Here is a 25,544-nt window from a genome sequence, read left to right as displayed (position 1 = left end):
CGTGCTCTCTTATTTGTCAGTGTTTGATTTTGCAAAGGGACACATTTCTGTTTAGCCAAAGTGAGCAGAGATGCCTCATACTTGTGTGAACAGTGCAGATAACTTCTGCTATGTTTGTGGTGAAGTGACTTTTGCATCACAAAAGCACAGTATAACCACTATGGTTAAGAAAGCCTATCACCTTTATTTTGGCTGCAAAATTGGAGATCAGGACAAGAGGTGGGCCCCACACATATGCTGCAACACTTGTGCAACAAATCTTCGCGAGTGGTTGAACAGGAAAAGGAAATCTGTGCCTTTTGCAGTGCCAATGATTTGGAGAGAGCCAACAGATCATACCAGCAATTGTTACTTCTGCATGGTGCCTCCAGTTGGGAAAGGTGTGTCAAAGAAGAAAAAGTGGACTGTGCATTATCCAAACATTCCATCAGCTATACGCCCAGTACCCCACGGAGAAGGACTGCCGGTTCCTGATGCACCAGAATCATTCTCACTTGAGTCAGAAGAGGAAGAGGATGAAACTTCTGGTCCTGAACCATCAGTGTCACAGGACCCACATTTTCTCCCATCCTCCTCCTCTGAACCACACCTCATAACACAAGGTGAACTGAATGACCTTGTCAGGGATTTGGAACTACCCAAGAGTAAGGCAGAGCTGTTGGGCTCCAGACTACAGCAGTGGAATCTCCTGGCAGGTGATGTTAGGGTTTCCATGTTCCGTGACCGTCAAAAGGATCTTGTCCCATTCTTCTTCATGGAAGGTGATCTTGTAGCCTGCAACAACATCGATGGTGTGATGGCAGCCCTCAACATCGTTCACGATCCAGATGAGTGGAGACTGTTCATTGATTCATCGAAGACGAGTCTTAAAGCTGTTTTACTGCATAATGGCAATGTTTTGCCATCAATTCCAGTTGGTCATGCAGTCCATATGAAGGAAACCTATGACAACATGAAACAACTTTTGAGGTGCATAAACTATAACCAACATCAGTGGCAGCTTTGTGGCGATTTGAAGGTTGTTGCTCTCTTGCTTGGTCTGCAGACTGGATACACAAAGTACTGCTGTTTTCTCTGCAAATGGGATAGTCGTGCAAGAGATTCCCACTACATCAAGAAAGATTGGCCACTCCGACAGTCATTGGAGCCTGGGAGGAAAAGTGTTCAGCATCCACCACTTGTTGAATCAAGGAAGATTTTGTTACCACCCTTACACATCAAGCTGGGTCTGATGAAGAACGTTGTCAAGGCCATTGACAAAACACAAGCAGCTTTCAAGTACCTCCGTGGAAAATTTCCAAGGTTAAGTGAAGCTAAGATAAAGGAAGGTGTCTTTGTTGGTCCTCAGATTCGTGAACTTCTTCGAGATGATGCATTTGACCAAGCACTGCGTTGCAAGGAAAAGACGGCATGGAAAGCCTTCCAGTTAGTGGCAATACATTTTCTCGGAAACAACAAGGCAGACAACTACAGGTTGTTGGTGGAAAACCTCCTCAAGGCATACAAAAGCCTTGGTTGCAACGTGTCACTAAAGATACATTTTTTGCACTCTTATCTAGATTTTTTTCCACCGAACTGCGGAGCAGTGAGCGACGAGCACGGTGAGCGATTTCACCAGGACATTGCAACAATGGAGAAACGCTATCAGGGCAAATGGAGCCCATCAATGCTTGCAGACTATTGCTGGACAGTGACAAGAGATGCTCCATTTAATGAATACAAGAGACAAGCCAAGAAGCGCCGAGTAGACACTTAATAGGACTAAACTATGTACATAAAAGTTTTTTGCCTTTCGTTTCATAAGAAATTTTCTTTATATAACCCTTTTGCTGATTTTTAAAGTGTTACATAAACAGGACAGGTGAAATATTATCATGTAAAGCAACCATAAACACATGAAAAGACCTAGGTTTACAATTTATGATTAAAACTCTATCTACACAATATACATAGACATAAAATGTAAAAACTTAAATATCTTAGAAACAGTAGCCAATCAGTTGTTTTAATTGTCATATTTGAATTCAGCACATCAAAATACATAATAAATAGCACATTTTATCTCTGAAGCAGACGACTTCTCAAAAATTGTAGACCAGTGAAATCAGTACCATCAGATTGCTCTTCAGTAACCTGTGTGAAATGAGTTGGTGTTCTCAGTTCTGTTCTTAGTGAATAAGGTATCCAGATTGTAAACGACACTTTCATGACTGGCTCCCTTGTTGGCTGCCTCAGTAGGAAGGAAAAGGAATGAATGCTTATGGAAACTGAAATACGCTTGTACCCAAAGGGAGTGAAGGAAGAAATGGTCCTTCTGGATAAAGGTTGAGGCACTGTGGTAGGACATTGTGTAGAATATCTGCACTGTAATTAGCAGTGCGGTATAAATGTACCAAAGGTCCAAAAACTCTGGTCTCTATGGCTGTCAATCTAGCACGATTTATGAGCACTAAGTGCACTTCTAAAGACCGGCCTCAGAAAACAGTGCTATCTTAGCGAGGAGGATACAGTAATGTCTACTGTTTTCTTGTGGTACGCTTCATGCATGATATCAGGACCATAATGCTAGATAGCTCAGAAGAGTAACAAAGAAGCAAAGGCCATATTGTGTGTGAAATTTTACTTGTATCTGACCTTTGCTGTAGGGGGAATGGATAGGACCTGAGCTCTGAGCCAGGAGGTGGCTGTTCACCTACCTACACCAGGATTTTAATGCAGTTTTAAAACATGGGCACCTTGCTAGCGTGACCAAACCTCCCAGCAGAATGCTCAAATTCCACGTGAAATAAGCATTGATGTGGAAATCAGTCAGGCGTTCATGTGAGCTCCCGGTATCGCTTTTCAAGAATTAACAGCTTTATACGTGTCTAGGCCAAAACGCCCCTCACATCCCCAGTTCGATAGGCCTGATCCAAAGCCTACTGAAGTCAATAGTAGCCCTAAAAGAGGCACTAATTGTAAGACGGTGGGTGAACTATGGCTGAGCATATAGTGGATGATGTTTTCCATTTGCCTACATGGTCACTAACTTATTTTTGCTTTGGGGTATTTTGAGTCTAAAAGGTGCTACATAAAAACAAATCGTCTTCTATAAGGAAGGCTGATGGCAAATAAAGGAGGAGTGGAGGAAAGCAAATGAGTTCAAGAATCTTCATTTACACTCCCCATTCAGTTGTATTTCTTTGAATGCTTCCTTTAAATACAGTAACCTAGGATACCTTAACCTTTACATAGCCTATTGAGCTTTCCAAATGAAAAAGGAGAGGGTAGTGATTTATTTTTTAAGTAGATTGTGTCATTTAAAAGCCCTCACTCATATTTGTACCAAAATCCTAATGTATCTAGCTCTAGACCAGGGGTAGGCAACCTATGGCACGTGTGCCGAAGGCGGCACGCGAGCTGATTTTCAGTGGCACTCACGCTGCCCGGGTCTTGGCCACTGGTTCGGGGGGCTCTGCACTTTAATTTAATTTTAAATGAAGCTTCTTAAACATTTTAAAAACCTTATTTACTTTACATACAACAATACTTTAGTTATATATTATAGACTTATAGAAAGAGACCTAATAAAAACGTTAAAATGTATTACTGGCACGCGAAACCTTAAATCAGCGTGAATAAATGAAGACTCGGCACACCACTTCTGAAAGGTTGCCGACCCCTGCTCTAGACACAGGGATTTAACCAAAAATTTTACCCTTAGAATGAAGGTCTGTGTGAAACTATTTCCTTTTCAAGCTCTTCAGAAATAATTATTGTTGCTCTGAAATGGTTGAACTGTGCATCTTTTCCATTGTCAAAATAGTTTTCCTCTCTCTTTCCTGGACTTTTACACGACTAGAGTGTGCTGTGATTGCTGGGGAGAGAGTTAGATAATTTCCCTGAAACATTTGTAAGCTCTGAACAATGAGTGTCCAAGATGGAATATCTAGACACTACGGGCTGGTCCACACAAAGCCCCAGTTCAAACTAAGATATGCAACTTCAGCTGAAGTTGAAGTATCTTAGTTCGAACTTAAAGGTACTTACCGTGGGTCCACACATGGCAGGCAGGCTCCCCCGTCGACTCCGCCTACTCCTCTCGCGGAGCAGGATTACCGGCGTCGACGGTGAGCACTTCTGGGATCGATTTATCGCGTCTAGACAAGACGTGATAAATCGATCCCAGAAGATTGATTGCTTGCCGCCGAACCAGCGGGTAAGTATAGACGTACCCTACAAGACTATACCAAGTGATGGTTCTGAAGTGGTTAATAATACAGTCATCTCGCTAACGTTAGCAATTCTTCTTTTTCCCCACTGAAATTGCTGTGGAGTATGTGCTAAGCAGTAGTGTATTCAGGAGACAAAAGTGAAATGGGGAAAAAATAGTTCTGCTATATCTGAGCTGCTTCATTTAAGAGTGGATATAAAAAGAAAAACTCAAAGACAACTCTACTCTTATCACAGCTTTTAACAACCCCTGCCTCTCAAGCCATCTCTGTTCTTCTTTCAGCTGTGCTCTTCTGCCCTGCCCCCTGAACCAGCTGAAACCAGCTCCACTCTGACTCAGACCAGAGTAGACTTGTTATGAAAAAAAAGAGGCAGTGTGTGTATTTAAAGGGCTCTTTTAAAAGAACTAATTTAATAAAGTGCAGGGAGCTGCAGGCTCAGGGTGTCTGGGGAGCAAAGCAGTGCTTGTTTGGATACCAGAGGGGGCCATGCTGGCAAAGGCAGAACAGAGATTTTATTAATGCCACAATTTTTACGTAAAGATGCTCATTAGTATATAGTAGCATGTGATCCTTCTAGGATATTATTTATGCTGGTTCGCTGTATAATGAACAATCCTATGTTTGTTGCAGCTGTGCTTTATGCGAGCACACATCCACATGCTCATCTCCGTGAATTCTTCTCTCTGCCAATATAAGAGAGTGCTCTGGAGCAGATTACAGGAACATAGTGAGCAGTTTTCCCTGATGATGTAGATATTGTGTAACGGGTGGTGGAGTGTGTGAAATAGCCGTGAAGTTACAGAGATCCGTATCTTCCTACTACTAAACTATTGCCTAAAAGCAGAAAGTTATAAAAGGGGGGAGGAATGAAAAGGAAATGCAATTGGATAAGTTACTTTTCCAAGTACCAATGCTTTAGTGTAGTTCAAATGAACTGCTATATCGAATTAGGTACATTTAGGTGACAGCTAATTTTGACAAGGGAAATATAATATCAACAATATTTAGCAGATATTTTTCAAAAATTGCAGATACTGACCTTGAAGGTCAGGCAGTAAAACTGTAGGAAAATTCTTGCTATGCACAAGTTTTTTGTTTTAAAAAGCTCTCCCAGCACTTGAGCCTAGGGTGAGCTTAACTAAAGTCACTGGAGGGGGGGAGTAAGTCATTGCAATTCCTTGTCAATCATGATAAAATCAGATCCAGTCCAGCCTCATTCTTCTAATCAATTCAAGAAATTCTGCATAAGAAAATGGAAAAGATAAACAGAAAAAATTGAAAAATATCTTGATGCCCTTCTCCAGGTTTCCTGTGTTGTATCAACACTTCAGATTTAATAACAATATCCCTCCAAAGTTAACAAGATATTTATTTACATACCTCTCAACTTGCCAGTGTCCAAATGTGGGATGCAATGTGTGACAAAGTCCCAAAATGAGGGGGACACAAAATTGTCATGCAGGAAACTTAATGCCCTGGAATTCATTCCTTTAGTGGAGATAACTCTTTTGTAATTACACTTTCATGTTTTTTTTATTTCTGCTGTAAACTTTTCAACTGTAAAAGTGAGGGGATAACAAATTTCTGAGAAAGAGATAATTTGGGGACTAAAATGAGTGATGTCCCTCAAAGAGTGACAATTGAGAGCTATGTTTGTGTATTACTTTGCATAGCTCCTGTAATCATAGCAGGTAGGCCCTGAGTTATAAAGAATAGCACACAAATTAGATATGCCATCTGCAAAAGCAAAAAAGCCCCATGAAAAGCTAAACAGAATGTTTTGTTATCATAAACTGAAGGACTTGAGATTTGGGCTCTGATGGACTGCAGAGGTGAATGAATTCTACATGTGGGGAAAGGGGTCCTAAGCTGAGGGGTTCTTGCTGCTGATCACGTGGGGCTACATCCACAAAGCACCTAACAGCCATTTTAGAGGCCTAAGTCCAATATTTAGTTCCTTAAAACCACTAGTCAGGTGCTACAGGGTTAGGCCGCAGCTATCTTCTCTAGGCACCCATATTTCTGCCAGTGGGCAGTGCAAAGCTGCCTAAGTCCTGGTGATGGCAAGCTTGCACCTAGATCCTGGCAGGATTCTCAAACTAAGCGTTTCCCTGCATGTGTTACCTACGGGGCCTGATCCAGTAGGCGATATCAGAGCACACCTACTCTGCACAAATGGAGGCGGCAGTGGTGCCATCCCCTCTACCCCCAGTAACCAGACTGCTCCCCTAGCATGTGGGAGACCTAGGTTCAAATCTTCACTCTGTCTGATGTGGAGTTGGGACTTTAACTTGGCTTCCTGACCTCCCAGGTGCATGCGTAAGCACTAGGGTATAGGGTACTCTGGGGTTTATTTTTTAAATGATCTTGTGCCTTGTGACTCATGAGGCAACTCGGTGTTTGTCTCCATCTGTCTACTGCCACATTTCTTACTCCATTATAGTTTGTTTCCATGATCGCAACCTCTTTCTCAAAACCATTTTTAATATCACATGTTGTCCTCCTCTTTTCCGTCTTCCTCCAAGTGGTATCCAGTAAAGGGCTTGTCTAGCAATAGTCTTTAGACAACCATACAACGTGGCCAAACAACTTCCGCCTTCTTTCTTGAATCATTGTCTGTACAATCTGTTGGCCAGTCCTTTGTAACCAGAGGCAACGCGTAGGGTGACATTTGGGGTCAAGTGCCCCCCCAGATGGGCCTGCCCGAGGGGAGAGAGAGGGGCTCCCTTCTCCCACTGCATCTGCCCCCTGGCACCCTCGGCCCCTGTCCATAAGAATGACCGTACTGGGTCAGACCAATGGTCCATCTAGCCCAGTATCTTGTCTACCGACAATGGCCAATGCCAGGTGCCCCAGAGGGAGTGAACCTAAGAGGTAATGATCAAGTGATCTCTCTCCTGCCATCCATTCCCACCCTCTGACAAACAGAGGCTAGGGACACCATTCCTTACCCATCCTGGCTAATAGCCATTAATGGACTTAACCTCCATGAATTTATCCAGTTCTCTTTTAAACGCTGTTATAGTCCTAGCCTTCACAACCTCCTCAGGCAAGGAGTTCCACAAGTTGACTGTACGCTGTGTGAAGAAGAACTTCCTTTTATTTGTTTTAAACCTGCTGCCCATTAATTTCATTTGGTGGCCCCTAGTTCTTGTATTATGGGAATAAGTAAATAACTTTTCCTTATCTACTTTCTCCACATCACTCATGATTTTATATACCTCTATCATATCCCCCCTTAGTCTCCTCTTTTCCAAGCTGAAAAGTCCTAGCCTCTTTAATCTCTCCTCATATGAGACCCATTCCAACCCCCTAATCATTTTAGTTGCCCTTCTCTGAACCTTTTCTAGTGCCAGTATATCTTTTTTGAGATGAGGAGACCACATCTGTACGCAGTATTCAAGATGTGGGCGTACCATGGATTTATATAAGGGCAATAATATATTCTCCGTCTTATTCTCTATCCCCTTTTTAATGATTCCTAACATCCTGTTTGCTTTTTTGACCACCTCTGCACACTGCATGGACATCTTCAGAGAACTATCCACGATGACTCCAAGATCTTTTTCCTGATTTGTTGTAGCTAAATTAGCCCCCATCATATTGTATGTATAGTTGGGGTTATTTTTTCTAATGTGCATTACTTTACATTTATCCGCATTAAATTTCATTTGCCATTTTGTTGCCCAATCACTTGGTTTTGTGAGATCTTTTTGAAGTTCTTCACAGTCTGCTTTGGTCCTACCTATCTTGAGCAGTTTAGTATCATCTGCAAACTTTGCCACCTCACTTTTTACCCCTTTCTTCAGATCATTTATGAATAAGTTGAATAGGATTGGTCCTAGGACAGACCCTTGGGGAACACCACTAGTTACCGCTCTCCATTCTGAGAATTTACCATTTATTCCTACCCTTTGTTCCCTGTCTTTTAACCAGTTCTCAATCCATGAAAGGACCTTCCCTTTTATCCCATGACAACTTAATTTACATAAGAGCCTTTGGTGAGGGACCTTTCTGGAAGGTTTCTGGAAATCTAAGTACACTATGTCCACTGGATCCCCTTTGTCCACGTTTGTTGACCCCTTCAAAGAACTCTAATAGATTAGTAAGACATGATTTCCCTTTACAGAAACCATGTTGACTTTTGCCCAACAATTTATGTTCTTCTATGTGTCTGACAATTTTATTCTTTAGTATTATTTCAACTAATTTGCCTGGTACTGATGTTAGACATACTGGTCTGTACTTGCCAGGATCACCTCTAGAGCCCTTTTTAAATATTGGCATAACATTAGCTATCTTCCAGTCATTGGGTACAGAAGCAGATTTAAAGGACAAGTTACAAGCCCTAGTTAATAGTTCCGCAACTTCACATTTGAGTTCTTTCAGAACTCTTGGGTGAATGCCATCTGGTCCTGGTGACTTGTTAAGATTAAGTTTATCAATTAATTCCAAAACCTCCTCTAGTGACACTTCAATCTGTGACAGTTCCTCAGATTTGTCACCTACAAAAGCCGGCTCAGGTTTGGGAATCTCCTCCCTAACATCCTCAGCCATGAAGACTGAAGCAAAGAATTCGTTTAGTTTCTCCACAATGACTTTATCGTCTTTAAGCGCTCCTTTTGTATCTCAATCATCCAGGGGCCCCACTGGTTGTTTAGCAGGCTTCCTGCTTCTGATGTGCTTAAAAAAAAATTTATTACCTTTGGAGTTTTTGGCTAGCTGTTCTTCAAACTCCTCTTTGGCTTTTCTTATTACATTTTTACACTTAAGTTGGCAGTGTTTATGCTGCTTTCTATTTACCTCACTAGGATTTGACTTCCACTTTTTAAAAGATGCTTTTTACCTCTCACTGCTTCTTTTACATGGTTGTTAAGCCACGGTGGCTCTTTTTTAGTTCTTTTACTGTGTTTCTTAATTTGGGGTATACATTTAAGTTGGGCCTCTATTATGGAGTCTTTAAAAAGCATGTCCATGCAGCTTGCAGGGATTTCACTTTAGTCACTGTACCTCTTAATTTCTGTTTAACTAACCCCCTCATTTTTGCATAGTTCCCCTTTTTGAAATTAAATGCCACAGTGTTGGGTTGTTTAGATGTTCTTCCCACCACAGGGATGTTAAATGTTGTTATATTATGGTCACTATTTCCAAGCGGTCCTGTTATAGTTACCTCTTGGACCAGCTCCTGCGCTCCACTCAGGACTAAATCGAGAGTTGCCTCTCCCCTTGTGGGTTCCCGTACCAGCTGCTCCAAGAAGCAGTCATTTAAAGTATCGAGAAATTTTGTCTCTGCATTTCGTCCTGAGGTGTGACAGTTCCAGTGGTGGCCATTAAAAGAAAACACCCAACATTTACGCACAGTAGCATCTGATATACCACAGTTCTCTCCTACTCCATTGTCTCGTAACTATGGATAAATGTTGAGTTTCTAGTGGCACCCTCTCTGTAAGAATTTCAAACACACTTTACTCACCAGCTGTTATGCTATCAAGCATATCCATATTCATAAACTTTTAAAAAGACAGATTTTTTTTAAGACACTTTGGAATAGTTTCAGGATATTGTGCTGCCAGTGAATAACTTACGGATGTAAATCTCCATGAAGTATTTGGCTGCAGTGATTGTGCTAAAATAAATCCTCATGAACTTCTCATTAAAAAACTAGAGCATGTGTACAATCTATACATCCCTTTCTCTCCCCTTTTCCCCACTCCAAAAGACTAGAAACTCACAAGGCACTAGGCTGTCTTATGGAGCATTAGGTCCCTGACTAAATACCTGGAAAAAACAAAAGAGCACCTGAAAGCACTAAGTTTGTGAATAGTTTAGAACTTCACAAATGCCAGCTCTCACAATTTTATCATGAGTCTCATGATATTTCAAATTCTTCTTAAAGTCTCATCTCTTGGTGTCATGTGAATGTGTAAGAATCTGTTGTTTCTTTAAAAAATAATTTAAAAAAAACCCTGGAGTTTCTAGCCATCGTGGTTACAAAGAAAAGTTACATTTTCAAACCTAAGCATACCATACAGGCTCACAAAAGACCCAGAATGTTTTGCTTTCTTTTTACATTTCATGATTTTTAAGTAAAAACAACAAGGAGTCCAGTGGCACCTTAAAGACTAACAGATTTATTTGGGCATAAGCTTTCATGGGTAAAAAAGCCACTTCTTCAGATGCGTGGAGTGAAAGTTACAGATGCAGGCATTATTATACTGACACATGAAGAGAAGGGAGTTACCTCACAAGTGCAGAACCAGTGTTGACAGGGCCAATTCGATCAGGGTGGATGCAGTCCACTCCCAATAATTGAGGAGGTGTCAATTCCAGGAGAGGCAAAGCTGCTTTTGTAGTGAGCCAGCCACTCCCAGTCCCTATTCAAGCCCAGATTAATGGTGTTAAATTTGCAAATGCATTTTAGTTCTGATTTTAAAGTGAATCTTGTTATTTTTAGAGGCCTGACTCACAATTTTTCAAAGAGTTTGGATTGGCAACACTGGTCAATGTAGTGATTAAAGATTCAGGATTCAGACTGGACTCCCAGGAAAGAAACTTTCAAATTCCAACAAGGTAGACCTTTTGGGTTTCTCATGGGAGGTACACTGAATACCTGCAGTTTACTTTCTCTGTGGGTATAGATGTCTCTTACTCAAAGAGTAAGACCCTGCAGCTAGAGGTCCTACTTGCTCAATATAGACATATTACAGCTCCCATGGCATTTTGTTAAAAATGAAGTGCTTAGACCAAAGAGAAGGGTTTTTGCTCTTAGTAGAAGTCAGGCATGAGAGACAATGCTCTGGAGTTCTAGCTGTTGGTGGAGGAAGATCTCATGACAGGCTGCCCTGAAGCCTGCTGCAATGATTCTCAACCTGACAAGGTCCACATGGGATGCAGTACATGACAGAGACTCATAATGAGGGACACAAAAATATTATTCATACAGGAAACGTAAAGTGCTGCAGGATTCATTTCTTTTATATGGATCTCTCTATAATCAGAGTTTCTTGTTCCTTTATTTCCATGGTAAATATTTTTAACCAGAACAATGAGGGGGAAACCAAGTTTGTGTGGAATGCAGGTAACATCAGAAGTAAAATGAGAGGCATTTAAGAGTTATGGCTGGCTACACATTACACAGCAAGCCTGACTTGCACGTTTGCACAAACAGCATCACATAGTTTGATACCCAAATTGTCAATTTCTAGCGCTGGCTTGATAATATCAGGTTGAGCACAGTTTGCTATAATGCCAGACTGAAAATCCTGGCACAGAGCGAGAGGGGCTTCCACCAAAATATCTGAAATTAGTACCTTTACAGGCAATTATATTTCAATTCCAGATATGGAATTATTCTATATTAGGAGAGTGAATCATTAGCCTAACTTAAACTAAACTTAAAATGGCAGGTCAGATCAAAAGGGGGGCAAGCTGATTTGACTACGTGCCTCTTAGGGGTAACTATTTGAACACAGGGGAAGGAAGAGGAAAAGAGGTATTAGCATAGAAGCATGGAAATTAGCAAGGTCACCATCACAGTCACTGGCAGCAGCTCCATCCATATGAAAACCGTTGTAATATGCTTCAGAGCAGACAAAGCAAAAAAATCTTTTACGCAGAAGAAAATAGAAGGGGAAAAAACAAAACTGTGAAAACCCAATGTGTTGGATTTAAAATCAGAGAAATGAGCTCCCTATTTGTCTACTTTAATTAAGCCCCATATTACAATAATCAGCATGGCTTTAAATTTAAGGCTTTCAACTGCCAATGGTTTATTCTGATCTAGGGAAATCAGCAGCATTTGCTTTTTCTGCAGGCATGGAATAATCTCTCAACATGCTGAGCAAAGTCCATCAAGGACGGCAACAGCTTGCCAGCTGTACAGTCCTGTATTGCTCAGTTATGTTTAATTGTATAATGTTTTTTTATTACGATATGTTACGTTCCACTGCTGCTGCCTCTGTGGCCTAGAGGGAATGTGTTTGTGAGCATGATATTTGATCTCAGGGTGCTTTTCTGTATAAAAAAATCACTTTTTAATACATGCAACAAAAACAAATATTAAAAACAAACAGTTTGATACTGGGGTATCTTTGTAAACTAAACAAAGACAATGTATGGTCATGCCCCATCAATTTCAGTGCTGGAGAACACGCCATATATTTGGCAGTGGTGGTTAGTCACTTGTCCGCCCCAGTTTAGGGGTCTCAGCACTTGTCTAGAGACTGAAAGTTATGACTAGAATTTGTAAGCCATTGTGGACTAGCTACAACTCACACCCGATAAGGCAGAAGTGATCCTGATGTAGTAGTGGGGAAACATTTAGTGGTCTGGGTGGAGCACTGTCTTTGCTCTCTTTTGAGGGTGTGTATCTTGAGTCCAGTTGAATCCTCTGCTGCTCCTAGACTCTTCCATAGCAGCAATGGTCCACAATGGCTTACAAATTCTGCAGCTGGCCCAGAGATTGCCAATCTCATAATACTTACCCATACTTTTGCCATCTCCACTCTTGACTCTGGTAGTGAGCGTTACTTTAAGCCCACACAAGTTGCAGTGAGTGAGGAATTCACTTGACCACCTCTTGAATGGTATAGGCTACTGTGAGTATGTAACACTTTGCTCAAGCTTCTTCACTGGCTTTCTGTTTGCTGCAAGGTGAAGTTCAATTCAATGCAATTAAAAGCATGGAATAATCTAGAACTTTATTACTGTAGATCACATCTTTATCTTGAGATGTCTGATTGAGAAAGGGCTAGCCATCCAGAGAAGATTAGTCTTGAACTTCATAGATTTCACCAAAGCTTTTGACTGCATTCACAGAGTCACTGTGGAACATCTTACAACAATATGGGCTTCCTAGAAAGACAGTGTCACTAGTCAAGACGCTGTACAAAGGCTCAAAATGCTGTGCAAAGACAGAAAGTGGAGAGACTGATTTATTTGATATCATCACTGGGGTACAGCAGGGTTAGTTTTATCATCCCCTCTTTTCCACATTGTGATAGATTATGTGTTGCAAAGAGTAACATCAAAGGAAGATACAGGAGTTAGGTGTAGTAGAGGAAAACTTCAAGATCTTGACTTGGCAGATGACATTGGTCTGTTGGACAAAGATGATGATGATGCCATGAAAAAGACCACTATCAACATTAAATCTGAGGCTGCCCCGCAAACAGGATTAAGAAACAGCCAAAAGAAAACATAAGTCGTCATTGTTGAAAGAGTAGTCAGCAATGACGGTGCGTATGTGACTGATAGTGAAGAATACAGCATGGTTAAGAAGTCTGTATATCATGGAAGCATAATCAGTGCTGATGGCCAACTCCATAAGGAGATCAAAGCAAGAACTGGGAAGGCAAGTGGAGCTTTTTTGAGACCGGTAAATGTTTTGAAAAATAAGGAAATTAACATAAGAATCAAGATAAAGTTATGTAATGTCATTCTGATACCAACATGGTTATATGCTTCTGAAACTTGGCAAATGCTAGAAGCCCACAACAGGAAATGTAACGCATTGCATCAGAGATGCTTGTGGAGAATATTTGGCATCTGCTGGTGGGATAAAGTAACTAATGCTGATATGTTACAAACCTGGTTGACTCGTGCCTCCCTATACTGGGGGGGCACAACCTAAGGGGGAGGACATGTGACTCCCCCTACATGTCTCCTCTGCCCAGTGACCCCTGTGCTCGGCCTGGGGCCACTGGACGCTTCCCACCCCACATTACCTGCAGGGAGCAGAAGGGGGCTCTGTCCTTCTCCTGCTTAGCCTCATCCCGGCACATTTGGCCACTTTCCTGGCACCCAGGCCCGAGCGGACTCCGACTTGCTCAGCCCGTCTCTGGCAGCCAAGCCCGGGCAGAGAGCGGGCCGCCGTCACCACCTCCCCAGCCGGGCTGTCTCTCAGGCAGCTGCTGGTATGAGAAGTGGCTGATCCTGCCCAGGTCTGGCTGCCAGGAGATGGGGGAAAGCTGACTGCTGCAGAGGAGCATGTGGATCGGACAGAGACTTCTCTTAGAGGAAAGTCTATTGATAGAGATTCTCTAGGTTATAGTCAGGAGCAGAGGATGGAAGAGGATAATGTAAGGGCCAGATCAGACGAGAAATATTCACATAAAAAAATAGGACACATCAGAAAAGGGCAGACAAATAAACAGTGACAAGTTTTTAAAGTGCTTGTACACAAATGCTAGAAGTCTAAATAATAAGATGGGTGAACTAGAGTGCCTCGTGATAAAGGAGGATATTGATATAATAGGCATCACAGAAACCTGGTGGACTGAGGACAATCAATGGGACACAATCATTCCGGGGTACAAAATATATTGGAAGGACAGAACAGGTCGTCCGCGGGGGGAGTGGCACTATATGTGAAAGAAAGTGAGGAATCAAATGAAGCAAAAATCTTAAGTGAATCCACATGTTCCATAGAATCTCTATGGATAGTAATTTCATGCTCTAATAAGAATATAACATTAGGGATCTATTATCGACCACCTGACCAGGATAGTGATAGTGATGATGAAATGCTAAGGGAAATTAGAGAGGCTATCAAAATTAAGAACTCAATAATAGTGGGGGCTTTCAATTATCCCCAGTGTTGGGCCTATGAATTGCAGATGGAACCCTTTTCTATAAGGCTTCAGTTCAGAGAAAGATTTTGTATACCATATACCTGATACACCAGGAAATAATAGGGTGATTGAAAAATAAAATGTTGGCCTTAATAATTTCCTGACTTTTGTAGGTATTACAGGACTTTAATGTACAATGATGCAGGTCCACACTGTGGTGTTTTTAATATGACTTTTTAGGAATCTGCACAATGAATATTAAATTTCCACTGTTGCTACCCAGAACAGCTCTTCATTCTTTATTGTGTGAAGTGACTTTACTGATAATATTTTGTACAGACCAGGCCATAAACCAAAGTCTTAAGGCCAGATTCCTAGCCAGAAGGGACCATTATGATCATCTAGTCTGACTCCTGTGTAGCACAGGCCATAGAACTGCCCCAAAATTACATCTAGAGAATTTTGGGGGGGGGGGGGGGGAAACAGCCAATCTTGATTTTAAAATTGTCAGTGATGGAGAGTCCATCATGACCCTTGGTAAATTGTTCCAGTGGTTAGTTACTCTCACCACTAAAGATTAACACCTCATTTCCACTCTGAATTTGTCTAGCTTCAACTTCCAGCCATTGGATCATGTTATACCTTTCTCTGCTACCTTGAATAGCCTATGATTAAATATTTGTTCCCCATGTAGATGCTTATGGACTGGAATAGTCACCCTTTAACCTTCTCTTTGTTAAGCTAAATAGACTCAAATAGCAGAATGTATCACTATACCGCACGTTTTCTGATCCTTTAATCATTCTTGTGGCTCTTCTCTGAACCCTGTTCAATTTATCAAATCCTTCTTAAATTGTTGACACCAGAACTGGACACAGCATTCCAGCAGCAATCGCACCAGAGTCAAATACAGAGCTAAAATAACCTCTCTACACCTACTCGAGATTCCCATGTTTATGCATCCAAGGATCACATTAACCCTTTTTGCCACAGCATCACACTACATGTGAGGCAAACCCACAGCCAGTCACTCAGCTGCCATGATTCATCCTCCACAAAGCCTGCTGTGACTCCTACTCCTACTTGGTGGAGGGATAGCTCAGTGGTTTGAGCATTGGCCTGCTAAACCCAGGATTGTGAGTTCAATCCTTGGGGGGGCATTTAGGGAACTGGGGTAAAAATCTGTCTGGGGTTTGGTCCTGCTTTGAGCAGGGGGTTGGACTAGATGACCTCCTGAGGTCCCTTCCAACCCTGGTATTCTATGATTCTATGCTGCAGCAGCCTCTCTCTGGGCAGGTCCTGTGCAGCTGACCTCCTGGCACAGGTATTTCACTGCCCCCTGCCCCCTCCAAAGCTGCAAGTTAATCTGTGCAACAGCCCTACTGGGCCAGGAACCCTCCAGCTGCCTCACAGTGTTACTGAATCCCTAAGCTTCCAGCCTGCCCTTGAGCCCAGTTCCTGTTCCTGCCCCAGCCTTCCCCGAGCCTAGTTCCAGCCCACTTCAGCCCATGCCCATGCACTACTCTGACCCTGTCCCTCCAGCCCTGCATCCACCTCCTGACCACCCAGCCTCTTGGATTGACTCCCACCCAGCTTCGACCTTGGCCTCTATCTGGAATCCTGATTTGGCTTGTCTACAGACTCTGACCTCAGTTTCAGCGCTTCCCTCGTCCCAGTCCCAACTCTACAGCTGGCTTCGATCCTTGTACCTGTGCTTAATACTGCTCTAACCACCAGGCATGACTGCCTTGAACCCAGAGCCTGACACTGGGAGCACATGTTCAACTGATTATCCACCAGGACCCCCAAATGTTTTTCATAGTCACTGATTCCCATGATAGTCACCCATCCTGTAATTATGGCCTACATTCTTTGTTCCCTAGGCGTATACATTTACATTTAGCTGTATTAAACCCCATACTGTTTGCTTGCACCCCATTTACCAAACAATCCGGATAACCCTTAGTCAGTGACCTGTCCTCTTCATTACTTACCAGCGCCCAATTTTTGTGTCATCTGCAAACTTTATCAGTGATAATTTTGTTTTTTTTCCCCTCAGTCATTAATAAAAATCTTACATTTCGACTGAGTTGCAGCAGTGACCTACAGTGGCATTCCTGAGCTGTAACTGAGAGGAGAATTTGGTCTTTAATATTGTTTAAAGTGTGGATGATTGCAATAAAAAAACCTGTAGACGATAAACATTTTCTAAGGCCAGGTCTACAGTAAGAAGTTAAGTTGACTCAGCTAGGTCATTCAGGGTTGTGATAAATCCACATCCCTGAGTGATCTAGTTAAGCCAACCTAACCCCCAGTGTAGACAGCACTAGTTACTGGTTTTAGGGGAGGTGGCTTAACTATGGTGACAGAAGAACCCAACCGTCGCTGTATTGAGTGTTTACACTGAAGCTCTACAGTGGTGCAGTGGCAGCAGTTTAAGTGTAGACATAGTCTTTGTTCATGATCTGGATATAGAGCCTTATTATAATCTGATTTACAACTGGGAGTAACCCAGTTGATGTCACTGGAGTTACTTACCTCCCTTTTAAACCAGGGTAAGAGAAGAATCAGGCCCTTAATGTATACTTTGAAAATATTGTATTTAATTTCTTAAGAAAGGAGCAGAATCTAGAATCATACTGTATCTCCTCTGAAGGTTTTGATCTTTCCCTAGCTTCATTTTTCACTTTTCATTTTGTCTCCAAATAATCTCAAGTTTGCTTCTTTCTTGAAACCCTCTTTTGTCTTGGCTTTGCAGGAATTCTTAAAATCTTGCATGTGTAAAATAAAGGATGACAGATAAGCAACCATGTGTGTCAAGACTCTTACTCATCTAAGGGTTCTGGCAACATCATTAAAGAGCTTCTGTCACACTCTGGCAAAGTGTAAATATGTAATACTTTACCTAGCCCCCATCTGTCACTTTTGTATTTTATACTGATTCTTTACATCGTTGCAGATTGTTGAGGTATTGTGTGTCAGTTGAAGGAAGCGTCTCTGCTTTCCTCAGACTATTCCTAATGCCCTGTTCATTCAGTGATGCAGCAATTCAGTGACTGACATCACAATTTGCTGAAACGGAAAGGACTGTGTGGTAGCACTGGGTTTTGGTGTTACCAAATATATCAGCTAGGGGAAGAAGCTAAATGGAACATAGAACGTTATTTTTAAGAGACACATACCTTGGAAACTGGCAGTGATGGGAAAGCAAATACAGAAAGACTATGTGGCATCAAAATAGGGTTTTAGTAAAATGTATTGTACGGTTTGCTTTAATGAGACAGTGGCTCCTTTAAACTGCAAGCTTAAAGCAGAGAAAATGGATAGTTGTGTTCCCATATCACAAAGCCTGTAGCAGTAACTAGCATTCTAGTTGCCATTCTCAGCCAAGGATTAAATGGGCCTAGAGAATCTTGCCTCTAGGGCCCTATGTATATCAGAAAAATGTTCACCAGTGTACCTATACCAAGGTAAGCTACATTGGTGTATGCCCCACTTTACACCAATGTAGTGACTATACATCACAGGTTGACACTGGTTTACTGTAGTTACACCAGTACAGATTTTCCTACTGTAGATTGTCTCTGGATTGAGCAATATTGGTAAAAGAACAAGGGGAAATCTTACACTGTCACGGTCTGTCCATGCTGTGTCTGTACTGTGGACAAAGCGAGAAATTCAATCATCAGGACTGCTTATTTGGCAGCTTTCCCAAGCATTAACTTCAGTTTAAATATATTTTAACTTATTTAAAAATTACGTGAAATCTTAATAGGACAAATTCTATCCTTATTATATCAGGAAAGCAAAAATAATCGGACCAGCTTAAGAATTCCAGCCATCTAAGTGAATGCACAGAAATTATATTACATTGTTTATTTTACAATGAATATTTGGGCCCAATTTCATTATTGTTCTGTGCCTCGTGCCAACCCTTAATGTTAAAAAATCATGAGTCAGGCCCCCCCCAAAATCATGAAAACTGCTAAACAATCATGAGATTTTTAATATAATATATTTTGCATTCATTTTATTTGCCCTTTGATTTCTGAGCCTCTAGTGCACACTCATGTGAACATTTTCAAGCTTTTTGCTGCAGCGATAGGGGCTGGGAACTTTTTTTAAAATGAAAATTGAGATCCTCACAGAATCAGAGGATTCCAAGAGATTGGGGCTTTAAGAAATACACCAAATATCATGGGACTCACAATAAAAATCACAAGAGTTGGCAACACTGTTTACATCAGTGCAAAGTGGGTGCAAAATACTAACATTCTGGTTTGGTCGCTGTAGAAGGGTCCGGACTCACCCCTGCGGCACCTCCTGCTGGTCTTCCAGGGAATTAGCTCACCAGCCTCTGGAGCGCCCTCTGCAGGCCAATGATCCACCTTGTCCTCTGCACTGGCCCCAGTGTCCCTCCCAGGACCCCAGTGCCCCTTTGCTCTGGGTGCTGCCCCCTGGCAGTACCCACACGCTAGGTCTCCCCTCCCAGGGGAACCCCCACCCACTATCCCCACCTCACCTCAGGATAAGGCCACTGCCAGTCCCCATCTAGCCACCACTCCCTGGGGCAGACTGCAGTATAGGCCACTCATCATCAGCGAGGTTGGGTTTGGACCTGCTGCCTTGGCCTAGCCCTGGGCTGCCCTCTGCAACCCCCAGTACCCCTTGGCCTATTACCAGGCCGCAGCCTGGGGCTATCCAGGCTGGAGCTCCCCAGCCTTTCCCCAGCCCTGCTCCACTCAGGTACGCTATCTCTAGCCCCTGCAGCCAGACCCTTCTCTCTCTGCACTCAGAGAGAAACTTTTGAGCTCCTGGCTCCTAGCCTCTTATATAGGCCAGCTGAAGCCTGATTGGGGCGTGGCCCAGCTGTGGCTACTTCCCCCAATCAGCCCAGTAGCTTTTCCCTTTGCCGCAGCCCTCAGCCAGGGCTGTTTGAAACCCCTCAGGCAGGAGCGGGGTAACCACCCCGCTACAGTCGCATTTTACATACCCTGCACTCATTTTTGTACTGGTATAAATGGCTGCACGGCATGCAGGGCAACAATGACTTGGGCCTAGTATTTTAGATATTTTCCTGTATTTTTCTCTGACATCAAAAATCTTAAAGTTCCATAAAAAAGAAAAGTGTGGTGGTCTCCAGGCCTAACTTTTGAAAAAAGCATACAGATAACGCTGTAAGAGGTTTTCTGACCATGATAACGATATTTAAGCCAACATAAAAAATATCTGCTATTTGCTTTTCATAGGTTGTTCCGTGCCTTATCCTTCATAAGCTACTCACACTGCCAAATCTCTAAGCTTACTGTGTTTATTCAAGTAAATACACAGACCAGGCTATTTTCTGGAGGGAACCGCAGAAATCCACAGTGTTTGATTTGTGTTGGTCTGCCTGACATAATGCCAACATACAGTTAAAATCTGATAGCAGATATATGCCAGGCTTACTAAAATATGCATGGTGCCATCTAGTGGTTATTACTGTTAAAGTAAGGTTTTTATGCCCAACGTCCTGCTTATCTTCTGAATTACTTCTGCCTCAAGATATTGCACAGAATCCAATGGCTATGCCAGACAGTAAAAATGTGGCTTTCTTCTTAAAAGTCCCAGTACCAAGTTCAAGCTACTGCAGTCTTTCAACTTAGCTTGATCTTTTAGCATTTCTTCTAAAATTGGAGGTTCCTTTTTTTTAAATTTTGTCAGAAAATATATATTTTTAAAGTCCCCTTAATTCAGTTTCATCAAGGGAAGATGTTGCATTGATAAGGAACTTCCTCATTCAAAGTCCAGTTATTACATCACTGTTTAATACTGTATGGACACTTCCCCCAACCCCCACTCCAGCCCCCATCTTTTGAGCTGTATGTAAACTTTCCCTATAATACATTGTTTTTTTTATAATCTGGAACACAGTGTGTTTATTTAAAAATTATAAAAGGCTACAGTGCTGCTGTTTGAACCACAGATGTGGTATTCACCTACATACAGTATGTTTTAAGGGAAGTGAGAGAACTGTTTTACATTACAAGGTGACAAAACACACCTGAATTCCAAGACAGAATTCCCTTGTATTGCATTTTTCCAGATATTGTTTTCAAAATACATTTTTAAAAAGGAAACCTTCTCCTCATATAAAGGGCTGATCCTGGATTTCTTGTGATTTCAGAGTTCCCATTTCTCATTTTAAAAAATGGATTAGTGTCATGGTGGTATATCAATAATAATAGGACATTATGATATATCAGTGTTTTTGTCTCCATATATTTGCTATTTTATGGGTATTTGCTAAATGTATAGCTATGAAATACTTGCTCAGGTAGCTCTGTTATTGCATATATTGTACTGTAGTTTTATAAGTGAAGAAAGAGCATGTTCAAATATTCAGCCCAGTTTTGGTAGTTGATCTATCTACACTACAGATTTTAACCATGGTGTTACCAAGTCAGTAGACAACTATATTGTAACTGAGTTCTCTGACTTCATTGTAATCATAGTGTTGATGGACCTAGAGGCAGACTTAGTTTATTTTATAGAACTTTTTGCTTTGTTCAGCTTTTGAATCTATGGTTTAACGGTGGTTGGTCTGTTTCCATTTAAATGAGAAAAATAGTGACCATTTTCCTAGTCTTTGGTTGAGGAGCAAGTGACAACTGCTTCTTCAACCCGACCTTTTGAAAAATTGACAAACATTGGTGCTGATGGTGGGAAAGTCCAGTAAGAGCCTTTCCCATCACCTCCCTTCAGTTTTCAAATAACTTTGAGGGACAAAAATTATCATTTTCAGGAAAGAATGGCAGGGAGGAAAAGGAGCTTTTATGGCATAAAAGAAAAAGGATTTACTGTGGCAGTGGAGCCTATTCCTTCCTAAGCCACAGAGGGCCAGGGTGATGCAAGAGTAAGAAAAAAGAACATTTCAGTGCATTAATAACTTAATGGTGCTCCTATTAACTCAGTAATAACCAGAGCCTGAGCTGATAAATGCCTTCTGCAGACTGAGTTTATGCATTGTGCTCCTGTGATCATAACTCTAAAATCCAGTAAAATAGCCTTTAGTCCATGCCAGGCAAAGTAGGAGGGATATAGGCATTAGGTTGGGAGGAAGTATCTTGGGACCTGGAGGAGGTGAAGGGGTCGAATCACCATTGGCACCTCCTCCTGGCCAGGCATGGTGTAGCAGCTCTCGCTCTCTGCTGTATGTCTCCTCCCAATGGCAGCTCCGTCTCTGCAGTGGCCTGCCTCTTCCTGTGACCTGGCCCTCCGACCAGGTCACTTTGAAGTCTCTTCCCTTCGGGGGTAGTCTGTGAACAAAAAGCAAAGAGAATTAATGCAAATAAACGGAATTAATAAGAGATAGAGGGGAATGATTCCCTCTCAGGGTGCATCAGGAGCTGGCCCTCCCTTCCCTCAGGAAGGGGCCTTCAGTCAGTGGTTGTCTGGGAAGCTCCTGCCTTTCTCGGCCCTTTCCTCAGGAGCTGAAGGTCTGTTCTCTTCCCTGGTCTGCCAACAAGTGAGCTGCTCTGCTCCTCCTCCAGCCGTGCAGGTGTGACGGGGTGGAGCTGGCTGTGACCAGAACCACTCCTTAACACCTTGTTGTCCAGCGTGGGGGGGGTTGTATATCCCCACACAGGAGATCAAAGATTTTGATAAGTCAGATAAACGTCTTCTGCATTGGTTGCTTATCGGAATGGGACCTCTGAAACATTTGCATAAATATGAATTGATTGAGTGACTCTGTTTAAAAAACAGTTAGCGTGGGCAGGCTGATCTGAATTGCATTTCCCTAGCTTCCTACTGAATATGCACCTCACAACACTGGAAAAAATATGACTCTCTAGAAGCAGGAAAAGAGGAAGCCATGCTTAGAAAGCTAACTGAAACAAAGGGGTGCCTCTGAGGTTCTGGGGATCAAAGGAAATCTAGATTAAGTGCTTGGTCATCATAAAGGTTCTATATGGGCCTGATACAAAACCCACTGAAGTCAAGGGGAGTCTTTCCATTGACTTCAATGGGCTTTGATCAGGCCCTGTGCCCTTTCTTTAAGTGCATGTAGCATAAGAGGGAAGCTGAGCACAGTATATATGTGCACTAGCCCAGTGGTTCTCAAACTATTGTACTGGTGACCCCTTTCACATAGCAAGTGACACCCCCCCCCCATTATAAATTAAAAATACTTGTTTATATATTTAACAATATTATAAATGCTGGAGGCAAAGCGGGGTTTGGGGTGGAGGTTGACAGCTCGTGACTCCCCATATAATAACCTCGCAACCCCCAGTTTGGGAACCCCTGCACTAGCCTATTGCAATGAATGTGTTAGTACTAATTCCTTTCTAAAAAGCTGGAAGTTGTGTGTTTTTTTAATAGTATGATACACTAGAATATAATATAAACATCCTGGCACAGCACTTGAGATTGTCATTAGGTCATGGCATGGAAAAAGTTATGTACCATTGCATCTGGCATGTTGGTTTACTTGCTGGTAAAACACTGAGATAGGATTTTCAGTTTAGGTGCTTTGTCAGATTGATGGGAGGAGCAGCCTGGCCACGAACAGATGTGCTTTAGCTGGAAACTGCATCTAGTTGCATGCACTATTGTGAAGCTGTTAGCAGGAAGAAGAGAGAATGAACAATGTTGTGAGCCTGGTGGCTTGGTTTGGGTTGGCTTGATGTGGTTTGATGGCACTGATGATGATGGAACTGCTCTAGTGCGCTGATATGTGATAGGCTCCATAGAGTGTGCTCTAAAAGAAGAATACTCTTAACCCATTTTATAATATTTTAAAGTTTTTCACATTTAATGAAACCCACATGAAAATATTTGACATACATTTAAGTTCCATTGACTTCAAATGGGACTACTCACCTATACTTAAGCTTAAGCATGTGCTTAAGTGCTTTGCTGAAATGGGGCTTTCAAGAAATATATATACGTATGTTGGTTTTGGAAGTAATTTTAATGATATTTATTTAAAAGTTGTTCCTGTTTCTAAAGTCACAAGCAAGAATCTGTGGAGTAAGATTTCTCTCTCAACTATCGACCGTATGTGTTTAATTTACATTTAGTTAGACCTAGTGTATGTTAAGAAAATTTGAATTGATTATAAAGCTCCTGTTTCAGTCACTTCCCATCAGTGATTAAATATAATCTCTCCCTCTCCAAATTAATTTAGTAGAGCACATAATTTCAGATAGAATGCAAAAAAAGGATTAGAACTTTAGAGTGAGCAAATCCATTTCATGTTCAAAAGTCTTAAAGAAACCAATTATTTTTAAACTTTTTTTATTTTATTTTACGTGCAGGTAGCAGACTTTTATTGACAGGTGATACTTGAGGTAATCTGCCTCCCTTCAGATTTGTGATGTATCTAAGATTATATCTCCTGGGCACACTAGAGTTCTAAATAAACTATATGATAGAAAAGAATACGTCATTTCTCTGTGTAAATAAAACTTTATTTATTTTGAGTATGAATGAGAGTTGTTTCAGTCCATCTCTCTCACACTTATTTCATATATTGGGGTGTTTTCTGAAGGTATTTTTAAAATACCAAACAGAAAATAACCAGTACACTAGAACACTAAATTAAAAATTTAAGGATTTCCAACTCATTGAGACCAAAGACAGCTGAAGACTGGAAGGAAGATCATAACCAGCAGAATTGGTTCATGTATTTATAGTGTGAAGCATTACAATTTTCCTCTAAATTATTCAGAAATTAAGCTGTTGACTGAATTACAAAATGATGGAAATATGTTTTTATTTACTTTCTTTCGGTGTGTAGATTTTATTATAACAAAGTGTTGAGAGAAGTAAAAAGTGACCTGAAAAGAGTGAAAATAGAGGGATGAGATATAAAGCAACTGGGCATCCATATTCTTCTTGGTATGTGGGGAAACATAATACCTTTTTCAAATTGATTCAGCATTCTCCCCCGCGCAGTTAAATATGTCCTAATGGCTAATGTTTTGTGTGAGCTATTAGTAAATGCAACTGTCACATTTTTACCTACATGGCCACTGTAGATAAATGTACCAGTGTCTAAGTTTTAGTGCAAAATTCTCTGCAGACATAAATTGATGCTACACTGGCTTCCATGGAACCATGCCAGTTTAGACCAGCAGAGAATTTTGGTCTAAATTCTATCACCTTCTATAGTACACAGGGTTACCTGAATATAAAAAGTGCTAAATAAAATTAAATGTGCTTCTGTAATAGGGCGCATTATTTGGTGTTTCAGAGTTACTCTGTCTTTGAATCATGAATTCAAAATGCTCATGCTAGACTAGTGTCTTTTTGCCTAATGTCTGATTTGGTTTTCTTTTTCCTGTTCAGTGAATCCTTTTGTTCAGATTGCTCATCACCACAAATACCTAATCACCAGTAGTTTTGTTAGGAGCTTTGTTTTCAAATCATCTAGCTGAAATGGAGTAGAAGGTGGCAAGTTGTGGCTATAAATTGTGCCCGCTGCTATTTTATGCTAATACATCCCATTATTTTTGTTCCCCCATTTTCCTGTCCCAACTTCCCACTTATTTGCTTCATCACCTGTTATTTATTGAGATTTAGATTAAGCTCTTTGAGGCATGGATTGTCATTTACTATATGTTTGTACTGTACAGTGCCTACCACAATATAAATTATTTATACAAGCATTTTTATTAATAAACAATATGGGCACTTATCAATCAGATCAAAGTTGGCAAGGGGTAAGATATTTAAAGTTCTGGGCACATATTTAAGATCTATGTGGACTGGA

At 41.4% G+C, this 25,544-nt stretch overlaps 1 protein-coding gene across 15 annotated transcripts in view; it reads left to right on the top strand.

Annotated features, from left to right (window-relative positions):
* The window catches only part of DTNA (dystrobrevin alpha), a 287,748-nt gene that overhangs the window by 173,497 nt on the left and 88,707 nt on the right, over window positions 1–25,544 (top strand). The gene's annotated exons all lie outside the window — the stretch shown is intronic.

The sequence above is a fragment of the Emys orbicularis genome, chromosome 2 (genome assembly GCF_028017835.1).
Source record: "Emys orbicularis isolate rEmyOrb1 chromosome 2, rEmyOrb1.hap1, whole genome shotgun sequence".
In the NCBI taxonomy this organism is placed as follows: Eukaryota; Metazoa; Chordata; order Testudines; family Emydidae; genus Emys; species Emys orbicularis.
The sequence above is the reverse complement of the archived record's forward strand: the minus strand, read 5'-3'. Positions and strand labels throughout refer to the sequence as shown.